General features: G+C 43.2%; 1 non-coding gene across 1 annotated transcript; it reads right to left on the bottom strand.

The window, feature by feature from the left end:
• Positions 1–274: 274 nt before the first annotated feature.
• On the bottom strand, positions 275–348 carry Trnai-uau (transfer RNA isoleucine (anticodon UAU)). Its single transcript has one exon. It is a non-coding gene; the product is annotated as a tRNA-Ile (tRNA).
• Positions 349–21,087: the final 20,739 nt, after the last annotated feature.

The raw sequence follows: 21,087 nt of genomic DNA on the forward strand, positions 1-21,087 counted from the left end.
TTGTACCTTATAGACATTTGCCCACCCACTCATTTCTCGCGCACGCTTTGGCGTTTCCTGTAAGAGTTTGGGCAACCTGTGCGCATTCGCACAGACGAAGGTCAATGGCTGGGTAGCCTTTAACTATATATACGAAGACAGTAACTAGTTATCGAAAGAACAGTTACTGTTGATGACCGTGCAGCTTTTACCTGGAATAAATAATGACTAACTGACAACCTCAGCTGCCGACAGGTGTTGTTGTTATACCTCGATGTGGACAGCTGAAAATGTGTGCCCCGACCGGGATTCGAACCCGGGATCTCCTGCTTATATGGCAGACGCTCTATCCGTCTGAGCCACCGAGGACACAGATGAATAGCGCGACTGCAGGGACTTTCCTAGCCGGCCGTAGTGGCCGTGCGGTTCTAGGCGCTACAGTCTGGAGCCGAGCGACCGCTACGGTCGCAGGTTCGAATCCTGCCTCGGGCATGGATGTGTGTGATGTCCTTAGGTTAGTTAGGTTTAATTAGTTCTAAGTTCTAGGCGACTGATGACCTCAGAAGTTAAGTCGCATAGTACTCAGAGCCATTTGAACCATTTTTTGGACTTATCCCTTGCACGCTTCCCGTGGTGGTCTTCCACGTTCCTCATTTCTTACATCAAAATCATTATTTCTGAACCGTTGAAACCAACTTTTGCATGTTGCTTCTGATAGAGCATGATCACCATATGCCTCGACAAGCATTCGATGCGACTCTGCAGCACTATATTTCAAATGAAAACAAAAATTCATGCTTTCCGCAAATCATCACTTTCTGGTACAAAATTCGACATCGTTGACACGATGAAAACATATGATGTTGTTTGTTCCATGACTTGACGTATACTAAATATCTTTGACAAATGTCATACCAACCAAACAAAAGAAAATTAAGGCTCGTTCAGGACAAATGTTCCCTATCGACACATTTGTATCTTAACGCTCATTTAATACCGGTACACCTTTGACTCTTCAGAGATGTCACTAAACCCGCCCAAAGAATTGTTTCGTGCTCGCCTCGTCCCAAACCCTTCCGCTTCTCACAAGGACCTCAGCTGTACCGCCTGATCGCGTATCCGAATTCAAAACACTCGTAGTTGGCGAATTGCTTTCGTGTTTGCGGAGTGACAGGTTCAGAAGCACGGTAAATATTTATGTTTCATTTCAGATTTATTGCAGAGAGGGCTGATATCAAATCTTTCAGGTCACGAAACTTTTCTGGTAGCGTCTGTCATTTCTGTACTAACCAATGAGTGGCGGGCATGCTTATCGCCCGAATTTATTTTCACATGATCCAGTTATCGCAGGTACTATATAGACGTTCTGCTTGATAATCCTTTTACAAAGTTTGTTCATTTATCTAACATGCTTCGTGTGGCTCAAGGACTGGTAGCAGGTCCTTGAACCGGCCGCCAATTCGTCGACTTGCACGTACCGAATATGTCGGGTGAAGGGAACGTCCAGTTTAACGTGGAATCCGAAACACCGTGTCGTTCCTGATGACAGCTCATATCGCTGAGATGTGAAGGCTAAATTAAGACAGAGTCAGAATTCCCGTGGCATGACCGGAATTCGATCCCACGGCCTTTCCGTTCCCGTGATTTACCAGTTGACCACCAGGCATGATGTATTTCGCATGTGGGCACTGTGACGTCCTTTCTTTCAGTTTTCTGTTTAGTGCTAATGGAGAGTACATATGTTTCCATTCACTACCGATTCATTCTAGCACTATCTGAAACATCGCGAAGCGTGATAGAATGTTTTAAGTATTACGTCCAGTCTCGTCGTCGAACATGTGATGCCTAGCAAACCTGAATCCTAGGTTCGCTAGACAAACAATCAAATAGTCGTATTAATGAGGTAACACTTAACAATTACACAGCTATGTCGCAAGCAAAGGGCGACGTGCGGGGGTTGGAACTTTAATAGTGCCAACTATTTATTTACAGCTCGTACAAAATAGATACGTGTTTCAAAGTCAAGACCTTCAGAGTAGTCACCAGCATTGTGTATAACCCGTTGCCAACGATGTGGAAGTCGTAGGATACTCTTGTAGTGCCAGTTGTGTTGACAGTTGGAGCGGCGCGGTCTGATGCCCGACGAATTTGTAGCAGTTCTGAAGCGAAGGCCGTGAAGTGTTTCCTTCAGTTTAGAAATCGAGTTGAACTCGCGAGAGCTTAAGTCAGGGGAGTGCAGTATGAGGTATAGCACTTAGCAACCCCATCAGTCAAACAAATCAGTAACAGCTTGCACTGTACGTGCTTGAGCATTGTGCTGCAAAATGATGGTCAGGTCCTGCAGAAAGTATTATCACTTCTGTCTCTATGCTGTTCATTATTTGACGACAACCCACGACACCAGCTTAGAGACAGAAGAGATCACACTTTCTGCAGAACCTGACCATCGTTTTTCAGGACAATGCTCAAGCACGTACAGTGCAAGCTGTTACTGATTTGTTTGACTGATGGGGCTGCTTATTAAGTGCTATACCACCTATTGCACTCCCCTGACTTAGGCCGTCGTAAGTTCAACTCGATTTCTAAACTGAAGGAAACACTGCGCAGCATTCGCTTCAGAACTGCAACAAATGCGTCGGGCAATAGACCGCGCCGCTCAAACTGTCAACACAACTGGCACTGCTAACAAGGGAACCTCCCCATCGCACCCCGCTCAGATTTAGTTATAAGTTGAAACAGTGGATAGGCCTTGAAAAACTGAACACAGATCAATCGAGAAAACAGGAAGAAGTTGGGTGGAACTATGAAAAAAATGAGCAAAATATACAAACTGAGCAGTCCATGTGCAAGATAGGCAACATCAAGGATACTGTAAACTCAGGAGCGCCGTGGTTAGCGTGAGCGGCTGCGGAACGAGAGGTCCTTCGTTCAAGTCTTCCCTGGGACGAAATGTTTAATTTTTTATTTTCAGACAATTATTATCTGTCCGTCCTTCCGATGCGAGGTAACTGTGCCGTAGTATGGGGACGATACACCTAAACAAACATCGAAACACACGACGTCAGTCGACTACAGCGCAGGGAAGAGAGGGTATTTCTGCTAACGAGGCTCCCTGGCTGGCAGTTTTTGGGAGTGATCATCACATCCACAAGAAAACCTAAATCGGGGCAAGGTAGGAGAATCTTTTTACCCATTCGCCAAGTGTACAAGTTAGGTGGGTCGACAACATATTCCTGTCTTGTGACGCACATGCCGTCACCCATGTCGTATAGAATGTATCAGACGTGTTTTCCTGTGGAGGAATCGGTTGACCTATGACCTTGCAATCAAATGTTTTCGGTTCCCATTGGAGAGGCACGTCCTTTCGTCTACTAATCACACGGTTTTGCGGTGCGGTCGCAAAACACAGTCACTAAACTTATTACAGTGAACAGAGACGTCAATGAACGAACGGACAGATCAAACTTTGTGAAAATAAAAAAAATTGAACTTTTCACTCGAGGGAAGACTTGAACCAAGGACTTCTCGTTCCGCAGCCGCTTAGCTAACCACGGGACCACGGCGCTCCGGAGCTTACATTATCTATGATGTTGTCTATTTCTGCATGGACTACTGAGTTTCTACATTTTGCTCATTTTTTTCCATAGTTCCACACAACTTCTTCCTGTTTTCTCGATTGATCTGTGTTCAGTTTTTCAAGGCCTATCCACTGTGCCAACTTATAAGTAAATCTGAGGGGGTTGCGATGGGGAGGTTCCCCTGTAAGAGTATCCTACGACTTCCACATCGCTGGCAACGGTTTACACACAGTGCTGGCGACTACTTTGAAGGTCAGTAAAACTTTCGAACACGGATCTATTTTGTACGAGCTGTAAATATATAGTTGCCATTATTAAAGTTCCAACCCTCGTATGAAGTAATCTATCTTCTTCAGTATAGACACTCGCAAGTCTGTGCTACATACAACGTACAAGCGAAGTCGCTAATCTTGAAGCTACTATTGAACTGGGCCGTCACCATTCGGTCGCGACTTCACACAGGGGCCGCTGATCTCGCGTTGTCTTCCTGAAGAGGGGGCCGTCAGCGTGCTTTTGGCTGACGTCTTCTCACAGCCACTTCTCTGTCGTTCCCGACTGGCGTGCCGGAGCTTGAATTTACGCCATAACATTAAGAATAAATACCAGAGGAAACTGTAGCTTTCCTCAAGTACATTGTCTGTCTGAAAGTATCCACACAGTCCTACATAGTGCGGAATTGGTTCACTAGATCTACGACAGGCGGAACAGGCACTATAAAAGTCCCGATCAAAAAAGAGGAAAATAAGCTGAAGAACTGATCTGAAGTTTATGTTAGGGGCGGGAGGCTTTGGGCTAGGATAGTCTGTGCAGCAGTGCTAGCTACAACACAGTGGTGGTGTAATGGGTTCATACTTGCCTAGTGAACGAGAAGGCCGGGGCTTAATCCCAGACATAACATAAATTTTAATTCATTTCTCCAGTTTCCATCAGTGCAAAAGGAGGCGGGGAGTATTATGTTGCCAGCAGAGTAGTACTAATAGCAAACTGCATCGGTCGGGAGAGCTCAGTTACTTCGAACCTGCTCTAGTCATTGGATGTTGCTGACAAGGGAAACTCTCCATCAGATTTAGTGGCAAGATGGTCCGATGGATAGCCCGTCCAAAACTGTGCACGATACACTTGCGACTTCAGGTAACCCCAAAGCCAATAATCGCACGGACTGAGGTCTGGGGACCTGGGAGGCCAAGCATGACGAAAGTGGCGGCAGAGCACACGATCATCACCAAACGGCGCACGCAAGAGATCTTTCACGCGTCTAGCAATGTGGGGTGGTTCTAATAAAACCCCATGTCATTCCAAGCATGTGTGTCAATTTTTACCTCTCTATCTACATTATTCCGTGGTTTATTAATTTTTCAAATTTATACTGACTTTTTGATCACCGTGTAAATCAATTAATCAGAATTTTCTTTTTAAATGTTTTGTCACTGTGCATTACGAAATACAAAAATCGGTCAAAATTATTATTTGAAAATATTTTGCCATGTGAGTGCGTCAGAATGACTGAGAGAGTGTATGTGGGACATATTTTAAAATTTCATATTTCATTTTACGTGTAACCTTGTACAAACGAACCGCGGGAAAGTTATGTTGCAACCACGATTCAGGTGGCGTATATCCTCGTGTGTTTACTTTTGTATAAAAGCGGCCAGAATGGAAGTTAGAGGCGGAATAGGTTTATTTATCAATTTGAAGAATATTTCGCACTTCGTTTATTCTGATTAAACAAAATGCAAGAATTTGAAGTTTTGTTGTCATTATTTACTATCAAAGCAGTGACTGGATAAGGCATGATTTGCCGCGAGAATGATCTGGGAGGAACGTACTCATTGTTCGTTAAGGTCAACAACCAATCCGAAATAAGCTGTTCCCGCGAGAAATGAGGAGAGGGCATACAGGAGAGTACCTCGAGAAGAGTCGCTTGCTAGCCGGTCTACGGATAACACGATGGCAGACCGCTGCTTAAAAATACTCTGTAAGATGAGGAAATAGTGAGCTAATTTCGGTTCGAACATATCGCGACTGAAGTGACTGGAGTTACGAACATTTCTAATGAAAGTCTAGTGTTTCTAAATTAAATAGTTTGAGAGATATGAGCGTGTGAACTTCCTGGTCGTAGTAACAACTCTACGTGGCGTAGTTCGTGCTCTGTACGGAATATTTTGGTGAGCTCCTCTCACGAAGAAGACCACTGAAACGACCGAATGTTTAACTCGCGAATATTTGTGGGTCTGTGACTGGTAGATCGTGAAAATTAGTCGGGTCGGACTTACTAAAATTCTGGCTGCTTTTCGAGTGAATATGTTTTATACAGGCAGTGAACTCAAGAGCTGTTTCCGACGTGTTCGATCGGACAAGGATCCAGCAGAAATCTTGCCCCAACAAGACAATGCACGTCCATTTACGAGTCTGAGAACCAGGGAACCCATCGCCTATTGCGTTGGACATGGTTGCCTCATCCACCCTACAGTTCAGACCTGGCACTCTCTGACTTCCCTCTCTTTGGGCCACGTAAACATTCTCTTCGGGGAACACTCTTTGAAGATGACTAGAGTGTCAGTCATGCAGAGAAAATACGGCTACGCCTACAGGGCAAGAGCTTTTACAAGCAGGCAATACATGGTCTTCCACAACTTTCGCTTACGGCCTTAAAACGTGATGGAAAATACGTAGAAAAATAGGACATGCTGATTTATATTGTCACCAAATTCTGACTCTTTAACAATAAATATGTTCTGAGAAAAAATGTGGGGCATTACTTATTAAACGAACCTCGTAGAATGACATGGTTTCAGAGACTTTACTGGTCTCATGCAAATATGAATTTATGTATACAGACTGAAGCGGCGACTGAAAATTTGTACCAAGTCGGGGAATCGAACTCAGATCTACTGTTCACTAGACAGGTGAGTTAGCCATTAAGCCACCCCGACACATCGGTTCACACAACTGAGTGTCTAGTATGCAGGAGACCTGAGTTCGATTCCCAGCTTTGGTACAAATTTTCATTCATCGGTTCAGTCTATATACATGAAAACTCTATCATGGTTTTGAAGTAGAATGGAATGACGTACCCATGTCAGCCATCCCCCCAATTCGACTCGATTCCCAACAAAGTTAGAGCCGTTGTTGCTGCCAGAGGTGGCAGTCCTGTATAGCAAATTTCTCATCCTGTGTAAGCCGAAATCACCTACTATTTAGTTATGTATGCTTTCTGACTATTAAATCATGATCAGGCAAATGTCTAAATCAAATATTGGATGTAAGGTGTGATGTGTTGGCTCAAGAGCCAACACCGTGTTGCTAAAGGAGGCCGAAATGCACGCGTTAAGCTCACGCAGGCTGGCGTGAGGTCTGGAACATTACAAGGAAATGAGAACTTAGAAAAACGGACGCAGTTGCTGTAATACTTAACTTTAATCCATAATTGTAGAACATCGCTCTTGACGGTACAGAAGTATAATCACAATATAAACTGGTAATGGCGCCTTGCTAGGTCGTAGCAAATGACGTAGCTGAAGGCTATGCTAACTATCGTCTCGGCAAATGAGAGCGTATTTGTCAGTGTAGCATCTCTAGCAAAGTCTGCTGTACAACTGGGGCGAGTGCTAGGACGTCTCTCTAGACCTGTCGTGTGGCGGCGCTCGGTCTGCAATCACTGACAGTGGCGACACGCGGGTCCGACGTATACTAATGGACCGCGGCCGATTTAAAGGCTACCACCTACCAAGTGTGGTGTCTGGCGGTGACACCACAAGGTGTACTCAGACGCAGATATAGATTCCCCCCACAATTTAGTAATGATGAAGAGTAAACTGAAGTTTAAGAGAATCGTCCAAACGAATCAGTGGGGAAGGAAGTATGGTACTGAAGCACTGAGGAATGTCAAGACGCGTCTGAAGTTCCATAAGGCTGTGGATGCACCGGAAAGGATCCCCAGAGCAAGCAGCTCCGTGGAAGAAAAGTGGACATCTCTAAAACCGGCGATCACAGCTGTTGAACAGACACGAAAAGGTACAAGGAAGGTCGGTGCGAAGAAACCTTGGGTAGCAGATGAAATACTTTAACTGATCGACTGAAGAATATAGCAATAGAAATCCCTTAGGAATCAAACAAATAGGAAGTGCAGGGCAGTCAAGGCAAAATGGATGCATAAAATGTGTGAAGGTATAGAGAAAGAAATGATTGTCACAAGGACAGACTCAGAATAAAAATGTCAAAACGACTTTTGATGACATCAACAGCAAGGGTGGTAACGTTGAAAGTGCAAAAGGAATTCCTTTGTTAAATGCAAAGAAGAGAGCGGATTGGTGGGAAGAGTGTACTGAAGGCCTCAGTCAGGGAGAGGATTTGTCTCGAAGAAGTGATACAAGAAGAAGGAATTGCAGTTGATAGGGATGACATAGAAGATCCACTGTTAGACTCAGATTTAAATGAGTTCTGGAAGACGTGAGATTACATAACAGAAATATAATATTCAGCTGCAATTTCTAAAATCGTTGGGGAAATGGCAACCAAACGACTATCGAAATTATCTAGTCTATGGGACTGGCGACATACCATCAGAATTTCGGAGAAATGTCATCCACACAGTTCTGAAGATAGCATGGGCACATAACAAGAACGGAAAACAAAATTGCGGATCTGTTAGATGACGATCAGTTTCGTTTTAGAAAAGGTGAAGGCACTAGAGAGGCAGTTCTGACCTTAAAATTCAGAATGGAAGTAAGACTGAAGAAAAACCGAGACACATTAATTGAATTTGTTGACCTGAAAAAAGCGTTCGACAATGTAAAATGGAGCAAGATGTTCGAAATTCTGAGAAAAATAGGGGTAAGGGAAAGAAGGGTAATATGCAATACATACAAGAACCAAGTGGGAACAATAAGAGTGGAAGACCAAAGATGAAGTGCTCGGATTAAAAAGGGTGTCAGACAGATGTGTAGTCTTCGCCCCTATTGTTCAGTCTACACATCGAAGAAGCAAAGACGGAGATAAAAGAATGGTGCAAGAATGGAATTAAAATTGTAGGTGAAAAGATATCAATGACAAGATTTTTTGATATCTTTGCTATGCTCAGTGTAAGTGGAGTAGAATAACATGACCTGCTGAATGCAATGAGTACACAATATGGCTTGAGAATAAACAGAAGAAAGTCGAAAGTATTGAGAATTAGCAGAAATGAAAACAGCGAGAAGCTTAACATCAGGATAGGTGATAGCGAAGTTGATGAAATTCAGGAATTCATTCTGCTACCTGGGCAACAAAACAACCCAAAGGGATAACCTATATGGAAAGATGAGTAATACACAATATGTACAAGATCAAAGAGGGAACAATATGAATGTAAGACCAAGGACGAAGAGCTTGGTTTAAAAAGGGCGCAATGCAGGGATGTAGTCTTCCTCCCCCTACTATTTCATCTATACATCGACGAAGCAATACAGAAACAAAAGAAAGGGTTAAGATTCGGATTGAAATTCAAAATGAAACGATATCAGTGATAAGATTCGCTGATGACATTGCTATTCTCAAGGAATGTGAAGGAGAATTTCAGCATCAGTTCAATGAAATGAACAGTCTAATTGAGTAAAAAATGTGGAGTGAAAGTAAGCTAGAAAAAGACAAAGGTAATAAGCTGTAACAGAAATCAGGTTAGCAGGACATTTGACACCGAAATTGACGATCACGAAGTAGACGAAGTTCAGGAATTTTCCAACCTTGCAAGCAAAATTTATTATACTTGGCGGACGAAGCAAAGATGTCACTAAAAGCAGACAATCACATGCAAAGAGGTCATTCCTTGCAAAGAGAAGTCTAATGGTATCAAACATCGGCCCTAATTTGGGGAACTGAGTACCTTTTGATCATTGTATGGTAGTGAATCACGGATAGTATGAAACGTCCCCCTAGAAAAATTAATGAATTACAGTGTTGGTAAACCCCTTACGTTATTTGATTTTCAAACAGCTGAGCAAAACTGAACGTACTCAGACATTTCTCTCTTATTCTGATCATCACTAAACTGACACACAATATTTTTAGCGCAACGCAATCTGACTTTCAATAATCCCTACAAAAGAATGACCCTGACTAACAATAACCTATATCTTTCATGTATCACTTACCTCAAAAAAAAAATCTTCGTTACTCGAACTACTGCAATACAAAAAAAATGGTTCAAATGGCTCTGAGCACTATGGGACTCAACTGCTGTGGTCATAAGTCCCCTAGAACTTAGAACTACTTAAACCTAACTAACCTAAGGACAGCACACAACACCCAGCCATCACGAGGCAGAGAAAATCCCTGACCCCGCCGGGAATCGAACCCGGGCGTGGGAAGCGAGAACGCTACCGCACGACTACTGCAATACAGCGAGCGCCAATACTGCCACCTAAATATAGGATTCTAACTACTGAAGGCACTAACTACTTATAGACATAGTTAGCAAACGAAAGATTTTGATAGAGAACAAACAATGTATTTACCTAAATAGTGTTTAAAAGTCATAATATATATATATATATCAGTTCATGACATCCAGTCTTACAAATTTACTCTCTCTGATGGACACACGTCCAGATCATCCGCTCTCAAATGGTTCAAATGGCTCTGAGCGCTATGGGACTTAACATCTATGGTCATCAGTGCCCTAGAACTACTTAAACCTAACTAAACTAAGGACATCACACAACACCCAGTCATCACGAGGCAGAGAAAATCCCTGACCCCGCCGGGAATCGAACCCGGGCGTGGGAACATCCGCTCTCAAAACTCCGCCATCTCACTCCCCACATCCACCACTGCTGACGGCTCACCTCCAACTGCGCAACGATACGCGCTGTTTCACATCCAACTGCCCAACACTACAATAGCCGAATATTCCAACAATGCCAACCAGCCACAGACAGCACACAGCACAACCAGTGATTTTCATACAGAGCGCTACGTGGCGTTACCAACATAAAAACCTAAACAGCCTACTTACAATAATAGGAAGTGCGGAAGAGAATCGTAGCATCTGAAATTTGGTGCTACAGAAGAACGTTGAAAATATGTGAACTGATAAAGAATGGGGTGGTTTTCCGCAGAATCGGCGGAATGAAGGAACATGTCGAAAACATTGAGAAGAAGAAGGAACAGGAAGACAGAATATTTGTTAAGATATCAGGGAATATCTTGCATGGTATTAAAGAAAACGGTAGAGGGTATAAATAGCAGAGGAAAATAGAAATTTGAATACATGCAACAAATATACGTAATTGAGGACGTAGAGGCGCAAGTGCTACTGTAAGATGAAGAGTTTGGAACGGTACAGCCGGCCGGTGTGGCCGTGCGGTTCTAGGAGCTACAGTCTGGAACCGAGCGACCGCTCGGAGGTTTCAGTCCTGCCTCGGGCATGGATGTGTTTGATGTCCTTAGGTTAGTTAGGTTTAATTAGTTCTAAGTTCTGGGGGACTGATGACCTCAGACGTTAAGTCGCATAGTGCTCAGAGCCATTTGAACCATTTTTTTTAAACGGTACAGTAGTTTCCGCTCCATAAGCAGCAGGTTTCGCTGCTCGCTCGCACCGGGAAATACAAACAGAGGCGGCTCCGCCGCTAGTTTTATTACACGACGCGGCCGGCCGCGGGTGCAACAGAACCCATGTGGACGGGTGGAAAGAAATGTGTCAGGCTTCATAATACGTATTTATATGTGTCGTGTAATATGCCTTTCTTGTACGTGAATGTGAATCTGCACATGAACTTTCCTAATCCTCCTCACACCTTTCCGTAAAGCGTGGCCAAATCTTAGTTGGGAAGTAGTTCTGTAGTATAGTAGTGCCAACCTTACTCCTGGCTAGGGGATCAGAGAGACAGCACAGGCAGGTAAAAGTCAAAGACTTTCCAGTGTCACAAGGTTTGGGGTGGAGAGGTTGGTCACGGCCAAGTGGTTCGACCACCCCCTCCACCGGGGCCCAGGAAGACCTCCGGGTGCCCGCCATATTCTAGAGGTGTTACAGAAGACGGGTAAGTGAGCAGACGTGCCTTCAGTGCGTCTGTCTCAATGTTCACGCATGGAAGAGAGGTATTTGAATATTTGTACTAATTCTTTTATTTCCAGCTTCGGATTGTGTAAGGTAATGAATGTGCTCGTTTAACTCCGGAAATTTTACCCCCTGTGTTAAAGTATCTGGTCCCCAGTTTGCCCGTTATCCTCCTCACATAGTGAATGTCCCATGTAAAATATTGGGAGACTTTGGTGGTATACATTTGGCAAACGCAATTCCGTCTTGCCCGTAGAAATGCGCGTGCAGATTAGTATATAATATACCCGAGCTACAAGTTGTAAAATTGTAATATCTGTAAACTGGAACAATTGCTGCAATCGCTGTGAAATCGAGTGATAATGTTCAAAATAAATAGGTAATCAATTGTCATCAGTCTTTAACATACCTTAAAAATCACAAAGAAGTGAAGTTAAAGGAATTCATTTAAAATAAGATATATGATGCAGGGAGCCACACATCAGCGTGTGAGCCCTCCAGCCCCTTGCCTAGTATCGTACAGAAAGGGTAGCGCTCTCAAGCTCCCCTCCCCAGTTACCCGTTGCCCAATTTTCATTCAGGGCTTGACGACATCAACTTTCATCTGGCGTCCCTAGGCAAGGAGGTTTGAAGGTAATCTTTCAAGTTTAGTGGAGGAAAGGGATTCGTGGCAGGCCGCTGTCTGAAGGTCGACGAGTCAGATAAAAAAAAGTCCTCTCTACTACGCTGTATACAAATGATAGATAAAATTTCGCTATGTTGCATCCTTTTTATTGACCAGCCTGTCACCCCTTTTGCTCTGTCGCACATTTTTAACATCTACATGATTACTCTGCAATTCACATTCGATAAGCGCTACTGGGGTCCAGCTGCGCCGCAACACGGAGCGTCATTCGCTCTGCGAACGTCGAGGAGTGCGGACGCATAGCTCGGGGTGTCTCGCTGGGCGTTGGCTTGCTACGTTCACCTGTGTTAACGTGCCACAGCAATGCCTCTGCGACGTGGTTACCGTCGTCGCTGGCGGCGCAGTGTACCTGTGTATCGCATTTTGAAGGCGACTGATATTGACTTGGCTGGGCAGTTTAATAAACAGCAATTGATTGGAGGTCCAAATGTTTTTCGTGGACTCCATCTGAACTTTACCTGTGATGTACAAGCGGTGTTTGGAGGCAGTACCTGGTTGACACTTGCTGTTGTATGGGGCAATCAAGCAGTTTATGGTGGCCTTGAAGCAATTCCAGATGCTAACATTCTAGCTTGGAAGACATGGAGTATAGTCGAGACTACAGGACTCTTGGCTAAACAGCCTTATGGTACTCTTATTCCAATCATGCCATTTGTTTTGACTACCAGAATACCAGAAGGAAGAAGAAGTTAAATGCTGATGAGTACCTCTTTATATGGGCGAAAGTCGGCAATGGCAATTGGCAGAGGGTTCATCGAACCACAATCATACTAAAACTTCATGGCAGATTAAAACTGTGTGCCAGACCGAGACTCGAACTCGGGACCTTTGCCTTTCGCGGGCAAGTGCTCTGCCGACTGAGCTACCCAGGCACGACTCACGGCCCGTCCTCACAGCTGTACTTCCGCCATTACCTCGTCTTCTACCTTTGGAGGACGACGCGTGAGTCGTGCCTGGGTAGCTCAGTCGGCAGAGCACTTGCCCGCGAAAGGCAAAGGTCCCGAGTTCGAGTCTCGGTCTGGCACACAGTTTTAATCTGCCAGGAAGTTTCATATCAGCGCACACTCCGCTGTAGAGTGAAAATTTTATTCTAGACACAATCATACTATCTCTCTACCATTCCACTCCCGAACTGCGCGCGGGAAAAACGAACACCTACACCTTTCTGTTCGAGCTCTGATTTCTCTTATTTTATTTTGATGATCATTCCTACCTATGTAGGTTGGGCTCAACAAAATATTTTCGCATTCGGAAGAGAAAGTTGGTGACTGAAATTTCGTACATAGATCTCTCCGCGACGAAAAACGTCTTTGCTTTAATGACTTCCATCCCAATTCACGTATCATATCTGCCACACTCTCTCCCCTATTACGTGATAATACAAAACGAGCTGCCCTTTTTCGCACCCTTTCGATGTCCTCCGTCAATCCCACCTGGTAAGGATCCCACACCGTGCAGCAATATTGTAACAGAGGACGAACGAGTCTAGTGTAAGCTGTCTCTTTAGTGGACTTGTTGCATCTTCTAAGTGTCCTGCCAATGAAACGCAACCTTTGGCTCGCCTTCCCCACAATATTATCTATGTGGTCTTTCCAACTGAAGTTATTCGCAATTTTTATACCCAGGTACTTAGTTGAATTGACAGCCTTGAGAATTGTACTATTTGTCGAGTAATCGAATTCCAACGGATTTCTTTTGGAACTCATGTGGATCACCTCACACTTTTCGCTATTTAGCGTCAACTGCCACCTGCCACACCATACAGCAATCTTTTCTAAATCGCTTTGCAACTGATACTGGTCTTCGGATGACCTTACTAGACGGTAAATTACAGCATCATCTGTGAAAAACCTAAGAGAACTGCTCAGATTGTCACCCAGGTCATTTATATAGATCAGGAACAGCAGAGGTCCCAGGACGCTTCCCTGGGGAACACCTGATATCACTTCAGTTTTACTCGATGATTTGCCGTCTATTACTACGAACTGCGATCTTCCTGACAGGAAACGATTCACTTTCACTGTTTACTCCTTTTTCGTTATTCTCGTCAAAGTCATTCCTTCTCTCTCGACTCTCACCTGCTTTAATCTGTACCCATTACGGACCGCACAATGCCCCTCGATACCAGACGCTATCGCCACCTCAACCGAGCCTTTGTCGATCACTCGCTGCGGCCGCTTGTGAATTCGACCTCGGAATATTTCCACGGTTGGCGGTGCGGGGGAGAGGGGCTGAGGGTGTATTCTATTCGTAGGCCTATAAACGGCGCCGGCGGTATCGGGTACGGGTCCTTGAACCGGGGGACGCATGAAAGATTCAGCAGTGGGAACGAGCGAGATAACGGGCAGACCATCGCGCACGTGAGCCAACTGGTGTTGTCCCAGCGCGCCCGCACGCCATTATTCTCGTCCATTATGTATGACAGACAGCTGTCCAGCGATTCTACACCACGCCAATAACGATTTGAGCCGAGTCCAACGCTCCGGACCTTCCGTGTTTGGGGCCTGCCAATTACTCTGTGACGCAAGCAGTCATTGATAAACAGAAAAACGACTCTTGTCGTGTACTTATCTACCGTCCACATCTCAATCTACATGGGTACTCTGCAAATCACATTTAAGTGCCTGGTAGAGGGTTCATCGAACCACCTTCACGATTCTCTGTTATTCCACTCTCGTATGGCGCGCACTGACAGCCTTGGGAGAGCCAGTCCTGACAAAACTCTACCATCTGGTGAGCAAGATGTATGAGACAGGCGAAATACCCACAGACTTCAAGAAGAATATAATAATCCCAATCCCAAAGAAAGCAGGTGTTGACAGATGTGAAAATTACCGAACTATCAGTTTAATAAGTCACAGCTGCAAAAATACTAACGCGAATTCTTTACAGACGAATGGAGAAACTGGTAGAAGCCGACCACGGGGAAGATCAGTTTGGATTCCGTAGAAATGTTGGAACACGTGAGGCAATACTGACCCTAAGACTTATCTTAGAAGAAAGATTAAGGAAAGCAAACCTACGTTTCTAGCATTTGTAGACTTAGAGAAAGCTTTTGACAATGTTGACTGGAATACTCTCTTTCAAATTCTGAAGGTGGCAGGGGTAAAATACAGGGAGTGAAAGGCTATTTACAATTTGTACAGAAACCAGATGGCAGTTATAAGAGTCGAGGGGTATGAAAGGGAAGCAGCGGTTGGGGAGGGAGTGAGACAAGGTTGTAGCCTATCCCCGATGTTATTCAATCTGTATATTGAGCAAGCAATAAAGGAAACAAAAGAAAAGTTCGGAGTAGGTATTAAAATCCATGGAGAAGAAATAAAAATTTTGAGGTTCGCCGATGACATTGTAATTCTGTCAGAGACAGCAAAGGACTAGGAAGAGCAGTTGAACGGAATGGACAGTGTCTTGAAAGGAGGGTATAAGATGAACATCAACGAAAGCAAAACGAGGATAATGGAATGTAGTCGAATTAAGTCGCGTGATGCTGAGGGAATTAGATTAGGAAATGAGAACTTAAAGTAGTAAAGGAGTTTTGGTATTTGGGGAGCAAAATAACTGATGATGGTCGAAGTAGATAGGATATAAAATGTAGACAGGCAATGGCAAGGAAAGCGTTTCTGAAGAAGAGAAATTTGTTAACATCGGGTGTAGATGTAAGAGTCAGGAAGTCGTTTCTGAAAGCATTGCATGGAGTGTAGCCATGTATGGAAGTGAAAGGTGGACGATAAATAGCTTAGACAAGAAGAGAATAGAAGCTTTCGAAATGTGGTGCTAAAGAAAAATGCTGAAGATTAGATGGGTAGATCACATAACTAATGAGGAGGTATTGAATAGAATTGGGGAGAAGAGGAGCTTGTGGCACAACTTGACTAGAAGAAGGGATCGGTAGGTAGGACATTCTCTCAGACATCGAGGGATCACCAATTTAGTATTGGAGGGCAGCGTGGAGGGTAAAAATCGTAGAGGGAGACCAAGAGATGAATACACTAAGCAGATTCAGAAGGATGTAGGCTGCAGTAGGTACTGGGAGATGAAGAAGCTTGCACAGGATAGAGTAGCATGGAGAGCTGCATCAAAGCAGTCTCAGGACTGAAGATCACAACAACGGCGCGCGGAAAGAACGAACACCTATATCTTCCCGTGCGAGCTCTGATTTCCCTTATTTCACCGTGGTGATCCTTCCCCCCCCCCTTTTTTTTAGTCGCCATCAGCAAAATATTTTCGCATTCGGAGGAGAAAGTTGGTGATTGAACTTTCGTGAAAAGATTCTGCCGCAACGAAAAACGCTTTTTTTCTAGTGATGTCCATCTCAAATTCTGTATAATTTTAGTGACAGTCTCTCCCCTATTCACAAGCTGCGACATAGTCGTGAAAAAACAGTGACCCGTATATGTAATAAGTTTCCTTTAATTTACGTCTATGGTCACCAACTGTTTGATAAAATATTACCGGTTTCGGTCTTTAATGACCATCATCAGATCTGTTTCATAAAAACAAAGTCGTAATGTACTGCAGCCATAGTGGCATCGTCAAATGTTAAATGCGGAATCAGCACCAGCATCGTCAAATACATATAGATAATATCACATGCACAATTCATAGTACCACTGATAACATAATACAAAACGTGCTGCCCTTCTTTGAACTTTCTCGATGTACTCCGTCAATCCTATCCGGTAAGGATCCCACACTGCGCAGCAGTATTCTAAAACAGGACGGACAAGCGTAGTGTAGGCAGTCTCTTTAGCAGATCTTTTGCATTTTCTAAGTGTCCTGTCAATAAAACGCAGTCTTTGTTTAGCCTTCCCCGCAACATTTTCTGTGTGTTTCTCCCAATTTAAGTTCTTCGTAATTGTAACTCCCAGGTATTTAGTTAAATTTTCGGACATTAGATTTGACTGATATATCGTGTAACTGAAGTTTAACGGAAATCTTTTAGCACTAATTTGGATAACCTCACACTTTTCGTTATTTAGGGTCAATTGCCAATTTTAGCACCATACAGATATCTTTTCTAAATCGTTTTGCAATTTGTTTTGATATTTTGATGGCTTTACTAGTCGATAAACGATAGCGTCATCTGCAAACACTCTGAGACTGCTGCTCACATTGTCTCCCAAATCGTTTATATAGATAAGGAACAGCAAAGGGCCTATACCACTACCTTGGGGAACGCCAGAAATCACTTCTGTTTTACTCGATGACTTTCCGTCAATTACTACGAACTGTGACCTCTCTGACAGGAAGTCACAAATCCAGTCACATAACTGAGACGATATTCCATAAGCACGCAATTTCACTACAAGCCGCATGTGTAGTACAGTGTCAAAAGCCTTCCGGAATCCATAAATACGGAAACCATTTGAAATCCCTTGTCAATAGCACTCAACACTTCATGCTAGTAAAGAGCAAATTTTGTTTCACAAGAACGATGTTTTTAAACTCCGTGTTGACTGTCTGTCAATAGACCGTTCTCTTCATAATGTTTGAACAAACATATGTTCCAAAATACTGCGCATTTCGACGTTAATGATATAGGCCAATAATTTAGTGGATTACTCCTATTACCTTTCTTGAATATTTGTGTGACCTGTGCAACTTTGAGTATGGATCTTTCGTCGAGCGAACGATTGTATATGGTTTTTAAGTATGGAGCTATTGCAAATTGGTATACAGTCTGGACCAGAAGACCTCCTTTTATTAATCGATTTAAGTTGCTTCAATACTCCACGGATATCTACTTCTATGTTACTCATGTTGGCAGCGATTCTTGATTCGAATTCTAGAATATTTACTTCGTCTTCTTTGGTGAAAGGAATTTAGGAAGGCTGTCTTTAGTAATTCTGCTTTGGCAGCACTGTCTTAGATAGTATCTCCATTGCTATCGGGCAGAAGAGGCATTGATTGTGTCTTGTTGCTAGCATACTTCACATACGACCAGAATCTCTTTGGATCTTCTGCCGGGTTTCGAAACAAAGTTTCGTTGTGGAATCTATTAGAAGCATCTCACATGGAAGTCCGCGCTAAATTTCGAGCTTCTGTAAAAGATTTCCAACCTTGGAGATTTTGCGTCTCTTTAAATTTGTCACCGTCTGTAGGTTTAAGACTTGTCAACTAGCGTGGCTTGTAATAATGTTGCAGTTCTTGCATTGACCGACAAAAGCAATAAGTACAAAAATGCGCACTGAAGACGGGAATACACCAGTAAAAGTCACTTGGAAAGGAAATAAATAAGAAATTGAGGTAAGCCTAAAGCGAAACGGCCGCAGGAAAGTAAAAGCACTGGTCGTCGGAACGAGAGACACAGTATGGCAAAGTCAAAACAACCTTTGGTGAAATCAAAACCGATGGCGTCAAGATTAAGAATGCAAGAGAAATTTCACTCTTAATTGCAGAAAAAAGGGCGGATCGTTCGAAACAGTAGGGGAAGGGTGAGCGAAGTGGCCACGGTAAGGGAAAATGTTTTTTTCGATAAGTAAAAAGTGATAGAAAAAAATAAAAATTTATGTTTATGCGAAAATTTTCACCTTTGCCGTATTTCACCTACTTTTTGTGAAGAAAGTTTTTAACTAAGTCTGCGAAATTGTTCAAAAATGTTCAAATGTGTGTGAAATCTTATGGGACTTAGCTGCTAAGGTCTTCAGTCCCTAAGCTTACACACTACTTAACCTAAATTATCCTAAGGACAGACACACATACCCACGCCCGAGGGAGGACTCGAACCTCCGCTGGGACCAGCCGCACAGTCCATGACTGTAGCGCCTAAGACCGCTCGTGCAAAATTGTCACTTTACCCTTTTGGATAAAGTAAAATGGCTACTGGTGGCCACGATGCTTGATATAAAAAATAACAGTTTAACTGCATTTTGAGATGTATGTATTATTCTGCAATAATATGAACTTTATCATTCTTTTCAAACAGTCGACAACTAACAACTTGTTTTAAAATTTTGTCGTAAGTTAAATGAAACAGTTTATCAAAAATGGCATTTCAACATTTCTCCACAACATTTCTTTGGTAATTTCCTTTTTCAAAAAAATTGCTCTGAGCTCTATGGGACTTGACTTCTAAGGTCATTAATCCCCTAGAACTTAGAATTACTTACACCTAACTAACCTAAGGACATCACACACATGCATGCCAGAGGCAGGATTCGAACCTGCGACCGTAGCGGTCGCGCAGTTCCAGACTGTAGCGCCTAGAACCGCTCGGCCACCAACGCCGGCTATCCTTTTCTTACTGTCTATGATTTGAGCATTTCCTGTGTCACCTGTTTTACATTCCGATGCCAACTACATGTTTATTGTATCCCTTGGACCTTCACATTGGCGATGAAACAGAAATTGCATCGCAATTAAATACAAAAGACACAATGCCGACTTAAGTACAAGAAGACTGAGTCTTCTTACTGTCTATGATTTGAGCCCTTCCTGTGTCACATGTTTTAGATTTCGATGCACAACTGCAGGTTTACTGTATCGCTTGGACCTTCATATTGACGATGAAACAGAGAAATTGCATCGGAATTAAATACAAAAGCCACAATGCCGACTTAAGTACAAGAAGACTGACTCGTCTTACTGTCTATGATTTGAACCATTCCTGTGTCACCTGTTTTAGATTGCGAAGCACAACTGAAGGTTTACTGTATCCCTTGGATCTTCACATTGTCGATGAAACACATAAATTGCATTGGAATTAATTACAAAAGGGCCAATGCCGACTTTAGTACAAAAAGACTGGCACTTCTTTCTGTCTATGTTTTGAGCCTTTCCTGTGTCACCTGTTTCAGTTTCCGATGCACAACTGCTGGTTTACCGTATCCCTTGCATCTTCACATTCACGATGAAACACAGAAATTGCATCGGAATTAAATACAAAAGGCACAATGCCGTTTTAACTACAAGAAGACTGACTCTTCTTACAGTCTATGATTTGAGCCTTTCCTGTGTCACCTTTTTTAGAAACCGAAGAACAACTGCAGATGTACTGTATCCCTTGGACCTTCACATTGACGATGAAACACAGAAATTGCATCGGAATTAAATACAAAAGCCACAATGCCGACTCAAGTACAAGAAGACTGAGTCTTATTAGTATCGATGCTTTGAGCCTTTCCTGTGTCATCAGTTTTAGATTCCGATGCACAACTGCAGGTTCATTGTATCCCTTGGACCTCCACATTGACGATGAGACACAGAAATTGCATCGGAATTAAATTCAAAAGGCACAATGCCGACTTAAGTACAAGAAGACTGACTCTTCTTACTGTCTATGTTTTGAGCCTTTCCTGTGTCACCTGTTTTAGATTCCGATTCACAACTGCAGGTTTATTTTATCCCTTGGACCTTCACATTGACCATGAAACACAGAAATTGCATCGGAATTAAATACAAAACGCACAATGCCGACTTAAGTACAAGAAGACAGACTCTTCTTACTGTCTATGCTTTGAACATTTCCTGTGTCACCTGTTTTAGATTCCGATGCAGAACTGCAGGTTTACTGTATCCCTTGGACCTTCACATTGACGATGAATCAAAAATTTGAATCGGAATTAAATTCAAAAGGCACAATGCCGACTTAAGTGCAGGAAGACTGAGTCTTCTTACTGACTATGTTTGAGCCTTTCCTCTGTCACCTGTTTTAGATTCCGATGCACAACTGCAGGTTAACTGTATCCCTTGGACCTTCACATTGACGATGAAACACAGAAATTGTATCGGAATTAAATACAAAATGCATAATGCCGACGTAGGTACAAGAAGACTGACTCCTCTTACTAGGTTTTGAGCCTTTCCTGTGTCAC

This window comes from Schistocerca nitens, chromosome 10, assembly GCF_023898315.1.
Source record: "Schistocerca nitens isolate TAMUIC-IGC-003100 chromosome 10, iqSchNite1.1, whole genome shotgun sequence".
Classification (NCBI taxonomy): Eukaryota; Metazoa; Arthropoda; class Insecta; order Orthoptera; family Acrididae; genus Schistocerca; species Schistocerca nitens.